This window comes from Scyliorhinus canicula, chromosome 10, assembly GCF_902713615.1.
Source record: "Scyliorhinus canicula chromosome 10, sScyCan1.1, whole genome shotgun sequence".
Classification (NCBI taxonomy): Eukaryota; Metazoa; Chordata; class Chondrichthyes; order Carcharhiniformes; family Scyliorhinidae; genus Scyliorhinus; species Scyliorhinus canicula.
The window spans coordinates 99975019-99991555 of NC_052155.1; positions in this window are offsets into that span (position 1 = coordinate 99975019).

Consider the following 16537-nt stretch of genomic DNA (forward strand, 5'->3'; position numbering starts at 1 on the left):
ACAGCTTCTTCCCCACTGTTACCAGGGGCGAAATTCTCCGACCCCCAGCAGGGTTGGAGAATAGCCTGGGGCCGCCGAAAATCCCGCCCCCGCCGTGGCAGAGATTCTCCGCCACCTGGGAATTGGCGGTGGCGGGAATCTCGCCACTCCGATCGGAGAGGCCACTGCGGTGATTCTCCGGCCCGAATGGGCCGAAACCCCGCCGCTGGGAGGCCTCTCCCGCCGCCGAGGTTTGAACCACCTCTGGTGGAGGCGGGATCGGCGGCGCGAGCGGGCCCCGGGGTCCTGGGGGGGGGGGGGGGGGGGCGCGGGGCGATCGGACCCCGGGGGGTGCCCCCATGGTGGCCTGGCCCGCGATCGGGGCCCCCCGCTCAGACTCTGGGCCAGTGCCCTGGGTGCACTCTTTCTCCTCCGCGGCCGCCACGGACTCCGCCGGAAGCGGAAGAGAAACCCACATTGTGCATCTGCCGGTGGTGACGTCAGCGGCAGCTGGCCGCTGACGTCACCGCCGGCGCGTGCGCTGACTGGCGAAAGCCTTTCGGCCAGCCCCGCTGCCGGGGGCGACGGTGTTTTGCGCCAGTCTTCTGGTGCCAACCGCTCCGGCGGGGGACTAGCCCCAAAAGGTGCGGAGAATTCACCACCTTTGGGGAAGCCTGACCCCGGAGTGGGTGGCGCCACTCCCCTACGCCGGGACCCCCCGTCACGCCGGGTAGGGGAGAATCCCACCCCAGATTCCTAAATTATCCTCTGATGGACTGACCTGATTAATACTACACTCCTGTATGCTTCACCCGAATCCGGTGTCTATGTATTTACATTGTGTACCATGTGTTGCCCTTTAAGGGTATTTTCTGTTCTTGTACTAAGTGATCTGTTTGAGCTGCACGCAGAAAAATACTTTTCACTGTACCTTGGTATACGTGACAATAAAGAAATCCAAATACAAATCTTGTAGGATATGGTCATAGCCTGACACTTATGTGGCAGGAATGTGCTTGCAACTTGTCATCCCAAATTTGTATATTGTCCAGGTCTTGCTGCATTTGAACATGGACTGCTTCAGTATCTGAGGAGTCGCAAATGGTGCTGAACATTGTGCAGTCATCTGCAAATATCCCCACTTCTGACCTAATGATGGAAGGCAGATGATTGATGAAGCAGCTGAAGATGGCTGGGTTGAAGACACTACCTGAGGAACTCCTGCAGTGATGTCTTGCAGCTGAGATGATTAACCTCTAACCACGACAACCATCTTCCTTTGAGCAAAGTATGGTTCCAACCAGCGGAGAATTTCCTCCTGATTCACATTGACTGTAGTTTTGCTCGGGCTCCTTGATGCCACACTTGGTCAAATGCTGCCATGTTGTCATTAAAAGTGGAAAGTCAGGCAAATATATTTTTACACCAAACTGGCTTGCACACACAAGGGGTGACATTCTTTCTTCTGGGGACTAAGTTCCCACGCCCGCCTTAAAATGGGCGAGAATCACTCCGGACATTTCCCTCGAAGGTCCAGGAAGATTCTCCATTTTTCAGGGGGCTAGCAGAGACCCGACATGCATTCTGCAGCTTTGGCTGCCGGCGGGGCCTTGCTCGGCAGGCTGCGCGGCTGCGCATGCGCACGGCGGCCGCAAGTGGGTCCGCACATGCGCGCAGCGGCCCACCTCAGCACGGACGCTGCCAACATGGTGAAGCCACACAGCGGGTCAGCGCGGAGGAAGGTAGATCCCTCCCAGATCGCGACAACCCGCCGATCAGTGGCCCCCGATCATGGGCCTGGCCACCGCAGAGGCCCCCCTTGGAGTCAGATACCCCATACTGCTCACCAGGACCGCCACCGCGGTCACGGGTCCCAGCTCCTGCCAGGTGGGACCACATGTAAACCATGCCGGCGGGAGTTCGGCTGGTCGACCGCGCGTGCGGGACTGGCGGGTCCATGGAGAATCGTGGAAGCGGCGTCGCGCTGGATTTCCGCCACGAACGGCTATTCACCGCTCCCGCGTCAGGCGCGATTCCGGCGTAGCGGGTCGGAGAATCCCGCCCAAGGTATTATAATTTAATGCTCATACAGACGATTTATATTTCTTATTACTATATTATTTTCAGACTGGGTAGACTTGTGGGAAACACAATTTTCCAATGAATAGGAGTGGCCTCTGAATTATGCAATTAACCTCTTCAGTAGCATACGTTTATGCTTATTTTTAAATAAAGGGGTCCCTTTAGGCAGCACGGTAGCACAGTGGTTAGCACAGTTGCTTCACAGCTCCAGGGTGCCAATTTCAATTCCCGGCTTGGGTCACTGTCTGTGCGGAATCTGCAAGTTCTCCCTGTGTCTGCGTGGGTTTCCTCCGGGTGCTCCGGTTTCCTCCCACGGTCCAAAGATGTGCAGGTTAGGTGGATTGGCCGTGCTAAATTGCCCTTGGTGTCGAAAAAGGTTAGGTGGGGTTACTGGTATAGGGTGGAGGCGTGGGCTTAAGTGGGGTGCTCTTTCCAAGGGAACGGTGCAGACTCGATGGGCCGAATGGCCTCCTTCTTCACTAAAAATTCTCTGATTTAGGCCGGGAGTCCCTGTGGGTGTCCCCTTGTACCTAGGTGTCCCAGGGAGGGTGGGAGGGGGGTCTGGTAGAGGGGGGGGTGGGCAAGTAGTGCATTGTGGTTGGGTGGCCCTCGATTGGGCTCAGATGGCCTCTACCAGTGTGTCCCTGGCGTGGTGGACTTTGCGTTAGGCCAGAGGGTAAGGGGAGTTACCCACCTGGCCCGTCGCGAGATCCATCATGCCAGGGTCGGAGCATCGCGATCTGGCCGGCGCCTAGCGTCAATTCCGATTTTGCCCCACGCCTGATTCTCTGTCCCATCAGGGAATGCGATCTGGGCATCCCAGGACAGAGTATCCTAATATTTTAGTAGCTTGTCTGCATTATCTTGGTTTCATATAACATATTCATATGCAAGTCATCAAACCCTGTGCAATACAGGGAAATAATTGTTTACTGATCTAGATATAAGTATTTATTATTTCCACAAAGTTGGGTGTACAATGGAAAGCTGCAGAAAAATGTAATAGCATACAGTACCCTTCGACAGACTAAACCAATGGTCTTTTCTTATTTTGATTGGTTACTGGACAACTCTTGAACTCATAGAATCATTGAATTTACAGTGCGGAAGGAGGTCATTCAGCCCATCGAGTCTGTACCGGCCCTTGGAAAGAGCGCCCTACTTAAGCCCATGCCTCCACCGATCCCCGTAACCCAGTAACCCCACCTGACCTTTTTGGACACGAAGGGCAATTTAGCCTGGCCAATCCACCTAACCAGCACATCTTTGGACTGTGGGAGGAAACCAGAGCACCTGGAGGAAACCCACGCAGACACGGGGAGAATGTGCAGACTCCAGACAGACAGTGACCCAAGCCGGGATTCGAACCTGGGACCCTGGAGCTGTGAAGCAACTGTGCTAACCACTGTGCTACCGTATCGTAGGCCAAATTTGTTTATTAGAGTAAATCGTTGTTCCATTTTTTACACTTTTAGCTAGTAAGTAGACATGGCAATGGAAAGGAACAATCAGTCTTGTAGTGATTCTACACCTGACTACTTCTTGTCCAGCTTTCTAATACAGTGTCAACTTCCCATGGGCTCCCACTTGCAGTCATGATTCCCAGGGTTGGTATCCACTGATTTTCAAGCAATGGCAATGTTCCATTCAACTGATAGCTGTAGGAGCAAAGCAAAACTTGTGTCCTTAGCTCCAGTCAAAAGGTCTCCAGGTGGAGGTTGTCACTGGACCTTTTGCCAATTTTTAATGAATTTATTATGTTAAAAATGTAATTGTTAGAGTTAATAAAATTGATCCAAAGTCAATATCGTTACTTTGCAAAATGATGTGAACTAATTAAATAGTTTATTTTTATTGTAGTTTGGTCCTCAGTCCTGATTGGCAGTGATAGAAAACAGGGACGCTATAATCCGACCCCCATGCCGGGTGGGAGAATCGCGGGAGTGCCGGGCGATTCACGCCACGCCGCCCTGGCACCCGCACGTGATTCTCCCACCCTCCTCAAACGGAGTTTTGCGTTTTGTGACAGGCTGCTCGGAGAATCGGCGCACCAGTCGAGCGGCAATTCTCCGGCCCGGATGGGCCGAGCGGCCTGCCTAATCCGACCGGTTCTGTTGCTCGTTCTGGGTGAGTGTGCTTTACACTCAATTGGCTCTGTTTTATTCCTAAGCTCTAGAGCCGCCAGGTATCCTTATGATACCTCCACAAGATTCAAGTTCAAGTTCAGATCAATGACTCAATGCACCAGTTAGTAAGTTCAAACAAGACACGTTTATTATTACACAGTTATTTACTACTCATGCATATAACACTAAGACTAAACTGTTCCTACCACTACTAGGCCAATACTTATCTGGAATAAGGGAACTGCCGGATCAGGGAACAATGGCCTCTTGCTTTGTCCTGGATCTGCAGACTTCCAGTTGGTGTGGACTAAAGGGGTCAGGAGTGTCTACTCTCGTAGCGTGTGCTGTATGACACTTACTTGTCGGTGTAGCAATTGGCCAGGCCTTTCCTTCTCGCGTCCAAGTTCCTGGAGAGCTGCTGCAAAGGTGTTCTGCTGGGAGGGCCGGCTAAGAGAGCGGAGGGCTGGCTGAGAGAGCGGAGGGCTGGCTAAGAGCGCCTGGCTAAGAGAGAGGAGGGCTGGCTAAGAGAGCCTGGCTAAGAGAGAGAGCTGGGGTTGGGGTCTCTGTCTTATACTGTTTTGGGTTTCGCACCCATCTGGGCTGACCCTCTATAAACTTGCAATCGATTGGGTCTCTTCCCAATCGATTGATTTGAATTATTTCCCCAATAACGGGGCTGTTCCTCGATCACTGGCCGGTTCTTTCCACCTTGTTTGTGTCCTTTTGTTTCAGACTCCACTGGCGCCGGGATGTCTGACCTGCTATAGAATGTTTCAATCTCTTCTAATTGTTGTGTCCATTGTGCCTGGGAATCACCGGGAATCACTCAATTAATATGCGCAGCTTGTTAGTTCCTGTGCTGTCTGGTTTCTTCACAGACAGAATCCACAGAGAGGTTCTGCAACCTGCCTGCCTCTCTGTCATTGTCCAATTTTCCCTGCATGCAACTCAATGTTCCATTTTATGTAGGGAAGTGGCCAGCTTTGGTGGCTACAGTTCACGCCGGCACCAACCACACCTGGTTGCTGCTGGCGTGAACAGCGCGCGACCGCTGCGTGTGGGCCTGTGGGGGGCGGAGACAGGATCGGGCACCAGATGGGTGCTCAGGAGGGGTCTGGCCCGCGATCGGTGCCCACCGATTGTCGGGCCGGCGTCTCTGACAGACGCACGCTTTTCAATCCACCGCCTCGCAAGATCAATCCTCCATGTCTTGCAGGGCGGCGGAGGGGAGGACGGCAACCGCACATGCGTCATTTTAGGCACCGACAGCCGCGTCTTTCAGGCGGCGCCCCTTTGATGTGGGCGCCAAGGCCCGGCGCGCGACATTGATGCGCCGCCGCTCCTAGCCCCCTGGGGGGTGGGAGAATAGGGGGCGAGGAGCAGCCTCCGACGCCGGAGTGAAACATTCCAGTTTTCACTCCGGCGTCGGCACTTTGGGCGCAATTCTCCCAAAGGGAGTCCAAAGTGCCGAGGCCGGAGTGAAAACTGGAGTGTTCTCACATCCCCAGGGGGCTAGGAGTGGTGGCGCGTCAATTTCGCAAGCCGGGCCTTGGCGCCCGCGTCAAAGCGGCGCCGCCTGAACGACGCTGCCGGCGGCGCCTAAATGACGTCACCCGCGCAAGCACGGTTGCCGTCCTCCCTGCTGGTGCCCCGCAAGAATGGAGCATTGATCTTGCAGGGCGGCGGAGGGAAAAGAGTGTGTCTTTTTGGGACGCCGGCCCGACGATCGGTGGGCACCAATCGCGGGCCAGACCCCTCCTGAGCACCCCCCTGGTGCTCGATCCTCCCCCCCCACAGGCTCCACACGCAGTGGTCGCGCGCTGTTCACACCGGCAGCAACCAGGTGTGGTTGGCGCCGGTGTGAACCGGTCGGATTAGTCAGGCTGCTCGGCCCATCCGGGCTGGAGAGTTGCCGCTTGACCGTTAGAAATGGCAAGCGGCGATTCTCCGAGTGGTCTGTTGTAAAATGCGACACGCCGTTTGGGGGGGGGGGGTAGGTGGGAGGATCGTGTGCGGGTGCCAGGCCGGCGTGGCGTGAATCGCCCGGCACTCCCGCGATTCTCCCACCCGGCGTGGGGGTCGGAGAATCGTGCCCTTTGTCTCCCTTTGGGAGAATCGCGCCCCAGGTATTTGAACAAATGCGAATAGTCAGGTGATCAGTTCCTGGTTATTTCAATCAACTATTGAAGAGTGAGATGCACTAAATTTAAACATGAACATTTATAGTTAAGGTGTGACCCACTATTTACTAGATCTCTTGTTACAAATGTTGTCTATGTATGAAATCCAAGCTTTGATTTTGGACTTCTCTGCAATAAATAACCTGATAAATGCATGAAAATCAGATGCAAAATTAGAGAAAATAAACTACTTTCTCTGTTGAAGTGCACTAAAGAGAACATCTGGGACCTGAATTATTCATGTTTTGTGAATAATTTCTCACATTAATGTGTAATCATGTCTCATTACACAAGGATTTCATAGTTTTTTAAAATCTGGGTAAAATTGGTTTCCTACTAAATTTGTTCTTTAATTTTATTTCTAGGATATTTACAAAGTAAAAATGGAATAAAATCTTGTTTTATTAATCTAGCTTGCAACATGCTTGCAACGCAGAACCCTTGTGATTTTAACTGGTGATATCTTTGTTGCAATTGCAGTGAAAATTTATAATTAAGTTGAATCACAAAAGTGACCACCAAATTCATCAACATTGTTCATGTTCTGAGGAACAAAACTGTTCCACTGAACGTTCTTTCTGTCCGAACTGTATTAAATTAGAGACAGCAGAAGAGGGTTCAAAATCCCACATCAGGCAGATGTTGCCATTTTAAGCAGGGTTGATTACATTATGAATAGAGCAGACTCTGTGTCTGCCATTTCTCATCAGCTTCCTGTGACCTTTCAAGATGAATGCAGTTTCTTTGCCTATTGAAAATGCAACTGTCTTATTTCAATCCTTGTAGATGAATGTTACACGATTCACATATCAAATTTGCAGCATGTATTATTACACCTGTACAGTAACCACTACACAACTAAAGCGGCCCTTTAACCACATGAAACTAAATCCCTTCCATCAGCACTGCAAAAAACTGAATGCTTAATCTCTATCAGTTTGTCTTCCTTACTTATTCTCCCTGCAGTAACTGTTAATGTTTGAACAAATGTCTTGCTGTTGTTCACAAGAGGCCACAGATTAATGAAACCTGTTCGCACAATCCCTCAATATTGCTTCTTTCTACTTACAGTTCCTGCAAATTTTATGTATTATGGGGCTCATTAAAGTAAATAAAGATGTCCACCAGTGTTGTTTACATGACAAAAATAGATCAAATGTGTTTGTTCGTCGGTTCATAAGCTTCACTTTCTTAGTTGCCCCTTGAGGCATTTTGCTTTGAGGAAACATTGTTAAGACATTGTCCAATAATGTAAGCCTAACTAAGCCATTCATCAATTTATCCACTCCCTCTCTGCGGTTTAATAGCTCCCCTGAAATCGTACCACTTTGCTGGAGGATTGATGTAAGTCTCCAGCAATTATCATAATTACAAGCCTGATTATCCACTAATTGCATTATGAGTATTTTCTTATTCACTATACAAATTAAGGAAAATTAAAAAGGAGCAGGATTCGATGGTGTGGAAAGTATGCCTTTTCTGCTTTATAGATTTCAATATCCATGTAAAAAGGGAAGTTAAACATTACTGTCCATAAAACAAGTAATAATAAAACAACCGCCTTAACATTGTGCTCATGCATAGAAAAACCATAACTCCTCCAAAAGTGTACATCATTTTCTGAAGATTGCCTGACAATTCTTTGAATAATGATTGGGACAAGACACAATGGCATCTTGTAAAAGTGTTGTAAAGATTTTGTTTGCAATAGTTTTCAATAATTTCCAATTAAAGCAGTTGTATGCACAGAAAAGCTATTCTGTCACTTAAAGAGAATAAGATAAATTATATGCAAAGTTAAAACTCATTATAAATGTTATTATTCAGTCACATCTAAGCAAATCTGAATTGTTTCTGGCTGGGAAGAACAGTTTTGTTCAAATTAAATGTAACATCAAATGCAAATCACTATAACCTTAGGCGCAATTCAATGAACATTTAATAGTCCAAAATGTCAGCTTCTTGAAAATGGAAGAGGTTTATCTTCGATGGTAGTATTGATTACCATGGGGAGTGGACCTCAGGATCTGTGGAACTTTAATGGGCATGAACATATTTTCCTTAGGGATCAATTCAATCCAAGCATTCAATATGTAATATGCAATGCAAAGTAATTTATTTTATTCCCCAATATTTTGTGTTTTTTCCAGGCCATTAAGGAGGATTTAAAATCAGTAAACCAACACTATTTGTTGAAATCAGAGCTCATGATTCCTGTATACAAATCTCCGTTTATTCCCAATAACATTTCACAACCATATTTTTTAACTAAATATATTCTTGAACAATTATTCATGAGCAATTAGTCAAGACAAAAAAAATCACTAAATTTTGTTCTGTGGCAAAGTTTGCATTATGTTTTTTCAAAACCTAATGTTCGAAGAGGCCTTTATTCACAGATCCGAATTAATTTGCAAATTATTGTGACATATGAAAGTTATGGGGCGGGATTCTCCGACCCCCCGGTGGGTCGGAGAATCGCCGGGGGCTGGCATGAATCCTGCCCCGGCCGGCCTCCGAATTCTCCCATCCCCCAAAAGTCGCCGAGGCGTGAATCTCACCGCCCGCCTTGGAAAATGGCGGGGACCGGCACGACTCAATGGATCCCGGAGCTTCTCTGGCCCGCGATGGGCCGAGTTCCTGCCTGTTTTTACTCACATGTGCATCAAGTGTTCTCCCGGATCGATTTCTTTCTTTTGAGCAGGACCTTACTGGCAGGGGTGCTCGGCGATCACAATCTCAGACCATGCTCCGCACTGGGTTGACCTGCAGGTAAGTAAAGACAGTAACCAGAGCCCGCAATGGAGGTTAGATGTGGGACTTTTGACTGACGAAGGGGTGTGCGAGCGGCTGAGGAAATGTATTCAGAACTACCTGCAGGTCAATGACACAGGGGAAATTTCAGCAGCAGTGGTCTGGGAAGCACTGAAGGCGGTGGTCAGAGGGGAGCTGATCTCGACACACGCCCATAGGGAGAAGGTGGACAGGGCAGAGATGACCGACTGGTAAAGGAAATACTACAGATCGATAGGATGTATACGGAGACCCAAGAGGCAGGGCTTTTAAAGGAACGGCGGTGGCTACAGGCGGAGTTCGGCTTGTTAACCACAGGGAGGACAGTGGAGCAGCTGAGAAAGGCGAGGGGGGCGATCTATGAGTATGGAGAGAAGGCCGGCAGAATGCTTGCAGCTTAGAAAGAGGGAGGCAGCCAGGGAGATAGAGAAAGTAAATGACGGAGATGGGAACCTGGTTGGAGATTCAGTAGGGGTGGATAAGGCGTTTAGGAATTTCTACAGAAGGCTGTACAGGTCGGAAACCCCTACGGGGCTGGAGGGGATGAGGCACTTCTTGGAGAAGCTGAATTTCCCAAAGGTGGACGGGAGCTGGTCGAAGGGCTGGGGGCCCCGATCAGGTTGGAAGAGATAGGGAAGGGTCTGAAGGCCATGCAGTCGGGTAAAGCCTCGGGGCCGGACGGGTACCCAGTGGTGTTTTATAAAAAGTTCTCTGGGATATTGGGGCCGGTGTTGATGAGGATGTTCAATGAGGCAAGTGAAAGAGGGGTGCTGCCCCCGACAATATCTCAGGCCACGATTTCGCTGATTCTGAAGAGGGACAAGAACCCGGAGCTGTGTGGGTCCTACAGGCCGATCTCCCTGTTGAATGTGGATGCTAAATTGCTGGCCAAAATTTTGACCTCCAGGATTGAGGATTGTGTTCCAGACGTTATTGGGGAGGACCAGATGGGGTTTGTTAAGGGTAGGCAGTTGGTTATGTTAGCTTATTTTATTTAAATTTGATTTATCTAATTTTAATTTATGGTTAAGTTCTCTTGTTTGGGGGGGGGGGGTGGGGGAATGTGATACATGTGATGTTACGGTATGGGGGAATTGTGGGTGTTATGGGGCTGTTAGTTGCATATTACTGCTTTTTGCTATACTTTTTGTTATATTTTCTGTGAAAAATTCCAATAAAAATTATTTAAAAAAAAAAAGGGTAGGCAGTTGGTGGCCAATGTGAGAAGGTTGTTAAATGTGATCATGATCCCCGGAAGGTAGGGAGGTGGAGGTAGTGATCGCAATGGATGCAGAAAAGGCTTTTTATCGGGTAGAATGGGATTATCTGTGGGAGGTACTGGGACGGTTCGGATTTGGGCGGGGCTTTATTGACTGGGCCAGGTTGCTGTATCAGGCTCCTATGGCGAGCGTACGGACGAATAGGACAACATCATGCTATGTTAGACAGCACCGAGGGATGAGACAGGGATGCCTCCTCTCCCCATTGTTGTTCGCACTAGCTATAGAGCTGTTGGCAATTGCTCTGAGAGCCTCAAGGGGCTGGAAGGGGTTGGTGGGAGGGGGAGGGGGGGGGGGGGGGGAGTGGAGCACAGAGTTTCACTCTGTGCAGACGACCTGCTTCTGTATGTATCGGACCCAATAGAGGGGATAGAAGAAATCATGAGGATTCCAGGGGAATTTGGTCAGTTTGCGGGGTATAAACTAAATATGGGGAAAAGTAAGATGTTTGTGATCCAGGCAAGGGGACAGGAGAGGCGATTAGCTTAGTAGGGGGAAGCTTTAGGTACCTAGACATTCAAGTGGCAAAGGAATGGGACCGGCTGCATAAATTAAATCTGGCCCGGCTAGTAGACCAAATGAAGGATGATTTTCGGAGATGGGACGCGTTTCTGTTGTAACAGGCTGGGAGGGTGCAGACGGGGAAGATAGATCTGACGGTCCTCCCGAGATTCATGTTTGTATTTCAGTGTATCCCCATCTTTATTCCGTGGTCCTTTTTTAAACGGGTCAACAAAGTGATCACGGGCTTTGTTTGGGCGGGCAAGACCCCACAGGTAAGGAAGGTAATGCTTGAGTGGAGTCGGGGAGAGGGCGGGCTGGCGCTGCCAAATTTTAGTAACTATTACTGGGGGGGCGAATATAGCCATAATCAGGAAGTGGGTTGTTGGGAAGGGGTCGGCATGGGAGCGTATGGAGGCGGCTTCATGCAAGGGCACCAGGCTGGGAGTGTTGGTAACTGCACCTCTGCCGTTCCCGGCACGGTACTCCACCAGCCCCATGGTGGTGGCGGCCGTGAGAGTCTGGGGGCAATGGAGGATACATGTGGGAGAAGAGGGAGCATCGGTCTGGTCCCCAATCTGTAATAATCACCGGTTTGCCCCAGGAAGTCTGGATGAGGGGTTCCAGAATAGGGGGAGAGCAGGGATTGAGAGGATGGGGGATTTGTTTATAGAAGGGAGCTTTCCTTGTATCAGGGCGCTGGAGGAGAAGTTTGGGTTGGTGAGGGGAAACAAATTCAGGTGTCTGCAGGTGCGGGACTTCCTACGTAAACAGGTGTCATCCTTCCCGCTCCTACCACTAAAGGAGATTCAGGATAGGGTAGGTTCCAGAGGGTGGGTAGGAGAAGGGAGCATCTTGGACATTTACAAGGAACCTATGGGGTCAGAGGATACACAGACCGAGGAGCACAAGTGGGAGGAGGAGCTGGGAGGACAAATAGAGGATGGTCTATGGGCGGACGCGTTGAGTTGAGTCAACGCGTCCGCATCATGTGCCAGGCTCAGCCTGATACAATTCAAGGTCGTTCACCGGGCTCACATGACAGTGGCCCGGATGAGCAGATTCTTTGGGGTGGAAGACAGGTGTACAAAATGTACGGGAGGACCAGCGAACCATGTCCACATGTTCTGGACATGTCTGAAGCCTCGTGGATTTTGGCAGGGGTTTGCAGATGTCATGTCTGTGGTGTTAAAAAGAAGGGTGGCACTGAGTCCAGAGGTGGCGATTTTCGGGGTGTCGGAAGACCCGGGAATCCAGGAGGAGAAACAGGCAGACGTTCTGGCCTTTGATTTCCTGGTAGCCTGGAGATGGATATTATTAGCTTGGAGAGACTCGAAGCCCCTGAAGTCGAAGACCTGGCTATCGGACATGGCTAGTTTTCTCTGTTTGGAGAAAATCAAGTTTGCCTTGAAAGGGTCACTGTTAGAGTTCGCCCGGAGGTGGCAACTGTTCGTCAACTTCTTCGTGGAAAATTAATCGTCAGCAGAAGGGGGGGGGGGGTTAGTTTAGCTTAGAGTAGGGGGTTAATGAAGGTGGGACCTGTAACGAAGGGAGACGGCATTTGCACTATGTTTATAGTTTCATGTATATTGTTTATTTTGTTGTTGTTACAATACCAGAAATACCTCAATAAAATGTTTATTAAAGAAAAAAGAAATGCATGATATAAACAAGCAAATTCTGCATGGCTTCATGAAGAGGAAATCATGCCTGACAAATTTATTAGAATTCTTTGAGATTATAATGAGCAAGATAGATAAAGGGAAACCAACTGATGTAATGTACTTGGATTTCCAAAAATGTTTGATAAAATTCAGCACAAAAGGCTACTTCATAAGATAAGAACCCATTGTGTTGGGGGTAGTATGCTTCCACACTGGAGAGGTGAGTTCCGCAGTGGCTGAAAAGTCCGATCCTGGATCCGCAGATTCTACCACAGGTTTGGCAGGTGGTATTAATGGGATGATTACTGCGCAGCAGGCTCAGCCTGTTGTCTCCCAACTTGGGGGGAAGCTGGAGTTAAAGGACCTTCAGCATAGGAGATGCGAGCAATTTGTGGAACTTTGGAAATGGTTTCCAATGGATCCCAGCAGTCGTGCTGGGATAGACTGGTCTGGTTTCTTGCAAAACCAAAATCCAAGGGAAGGCCTTGAAAAAACAGCCGGACCATCTGAGAAGCAGGGAACCCACTCTAGCAGGGTCAATTTTAGCAAAGACGACATCCCTGATGTCTGTTGAGACTGCCTCCGGCAAGAGGACTCAGAAAATCATCCTCCTTGGTAATGAAGATTCGGAATCTGAAATGGAGACTGAAGAGATTGATCCTCCATGGGAGGTCAGCACTGAAGGTCAGCCTCCACCTCTGACCCTTCAATGCTCAACAAGGAAGCAATGATCCCCAGTCCGCTTCACACCCTCTAATCCGGCTCCACTGCCCGCTGATTCGAGGCCTTGAGCCAAGAGGTAAAAAAGGCCTTGTCGGTGGGGGAGTGAAGGGGATGATTCGGACTTGCGGGAGAAAGGATGCGATAACTCTCACAAGGACCACAGGGGATCACTGATTGATCTCCCCCAGGGCTCTGTAGGATCCGAGATCCCGTGGTGAGCGGACGGAGGCCCGCCCAGCTGGAGCTTGTTAACAGGTCCTTTAAATGTAGCTGCCATACCCAGAGTGACAGTTCCCGATAGTCCTGGGCTGGGACGTTTGTATTGTTTGATGCGATAGCAGCGTTACTTTTAGTTTAAAATAAACCAGTTTGGCCTTTCACTCGCGCCTCCTGGAATTATTACAGTATAATAGACATGATTTCAGAAATAATTTGGTAGTATGCCATGAGGTTATATAAACAGTGAAGTAATTGTGAGCTCTTTGTTATGTACTTCTGCAAAATAGGATAAAAGGTTCAGCATGTGGATCCTTGGGAATCCAGAACCTTTATTTATTCTTATCAAAACTGCTGCTAGATCATTGAAAAAACTGATTATAAAAATCCCAAGGTCATTAACAGCCCATTTAAACTTTAAAGTGTTATCTCTGATGAGTATTCAGCATTATGACTGTTCATTTTGTTCATTAAACTGTAGGTGCACAATATATGAAATAGAATTAATACAGAAAATTTGGTCACACTTGTAGAGTAATGCAATCTTACATAAATCTTTAAGAAATCTTTGATATTATTTGTGCATCATAATGCTGTAATGATGATTAAAGTACTTTAGCTTTTTGTAGTCAATAATCCATTCTAATTTGTGTTTGGAAAACAAAGGTAGTTTTAAGGGATTTAGATGTATATTGGTAAACATTAGAATTAAGGTATAGTTTTAAGTGGGTTTAATTTAACGTTTCTGTGCCCAGAAGGGTAAAGTCTATAGTTAGATTCATGCTGGACAAAGGTATTTGTCTGTGTGGGGTTTGGTTCAGTTCCAACTCTGTCTCTATTGTGCTTAGACACAGGGGTGCGGTGTGAAGAATAAATAGTAGATGAAAGTCATTGCTTCGTAACAGGAAGCCACTTCCCAGAGGTAAGAGGTTTCCTTTGTTCTTAGTATTAACTGGAAGCCAGAGCAGTTGGAGACAGTACACTGGGAAACAGAACTTTCAACTCTGCCAGGAGAAGCTGGACAGGACAAGAAAGAGAGTTGCAAAGATGCAAGTTTCTTAACAAACAAGATACAATCCAGATAACTAGGGAATTGGAACAGAAAGAACATTTAAGACATCTGAAGTTCAGAGAACAGAGACCAAGGTATTGTTCAGAAGAATTCAAGGAAATTTAAGCAAAGTGTTCTGAGTTAAAGAGACATTTGCAGTAACTAGATTTAAAGTGGAACAGCAAACTTCAGAGGTAGATGAAACATTTGATGTCATTTTAATACAGCCTGGGAATTGAGAGTTAAAGCAATTGTGAGCAATTGTCAGTCAAGACAAAATAATTCTGAAAAGTTTACTGTAAAGTCCTGGGACTGGATACACTGTTAAGAATGGAGCGGAAACTTTGTTTAAACCTGCCATTTGTAAAACCTGGACTGGATTTTGGTATCTAATCCGCTAAAGGAAAGCATTATTATAATGAGAAGATTTTAAAGCTGGTATTTGGGAGTGGAATTTGGAAACTCTAATGTGACAATAATCTGGGGGGGATTCTGAAGAGAAAACAACAGACTTGATTTCAGAGCGGAGAGTGTGTCTTTGGCCACAGCCAATCAGTCTGCTTAAGAGGGACTTTTCTCACGGGTTAGAATGTCATACGTTTCATAGAAACCCGAAAGTGCAGAAGGAGGCCATTCGGCCCATCGAGTCTGCACCAACCCTTTGAAAGACCACCCTACCATGGCCCAAGACCTCACCCTATTCCTGTAACCCCAACCTAAGGAGCAATTTAGCACGATCGATCAACCTAACCTGCACATCTTTGGACTGTGGGAGGAAACTGGAGCACCTGGAGAAACCCACACAGAAACGGGGAGAATGTACAAATTCCACGCAGACAGTCACCCGACGTCAGAATCGAACCCAAGTTCCTGGCGCTGTGAGACAGCAGTGCTAACGACTGTGCCACCTTGCCGCCCATGGTTGGAGAAGACAAGTGCACAGCAGGAACTTATTTTAGAGTGAAACTGACCTGATACGAACAATATAAAAAATGAAACTGACAATCTGTGGTCAGCACAATGAAAGGATTGTGCTGACAGGAGCTTCTTTATCTTAAACTCGCAGATTTTGTTCATAACAGCAACATTGAGCAACTTATATCAAACACCTTGGGTTTCACTGAGGGTAATCTCATCGTATTGTCTGAGAGACGTCCCCGTGCTATGGCGTCTACATGTTCTGAAGTTAGTTGTACATCTGAGGAGGCACTGCGACGGGGACCACTGCAGCAGCAGCAGCTGCCTTCTCGACAGCCACACACAGCTACATGAATCAAAGGGGGTGGACACAGGACAGCACGTTGAAGGAGGTGAAACCCTTAGCACAGGCTGTAGAGCCCAGGGGTCAGCTTCCTCAGCCTCTCTGAACAGCAGTGTCTCTGAACGCTCAAGCCCTTGTGGCAAATAACTGCAAACATCTGCAGCCTATCGGAATTAGGCCTCTGCTGAAGAGGAACAGATGGCCATGCATGTTACTCTTCGATGTAAACATACCAATCATACACAAGGATGGGTGAGACAATAATGTGGGTTTATTATTGGAAGATAAGGCTACATGCAGGTAGATTTAATAGGTGGCTAAGTATGGTATATCTGACCTCTACTCTGTTGCTTGTCAACTGGCTACATGTCACCCCCTATATCATTCTCTGTCAAGATAGTCATTTAAGGTACAACATACCCCTTTTTTCTGAATTAAAAGTTTACCTTTAAAGAATCAAACTATTTACATCAAAACAAAAGAAAATAAACATGTCTGAATAACTTTGAACACAAAGTACTAAATTTACAAGCCTCTGAAATGGATTTATTGTTTGCCAATCGTTCATATTTAGTTTTCGTCATCTTTGTTGGAGGCTCCTGTACGTTTTCAGAATCCTCGTTAGGAATGAATTCTATCTGTTACGTTCTAGGTTGTGTGCTAATTGTAATATGACTGCTC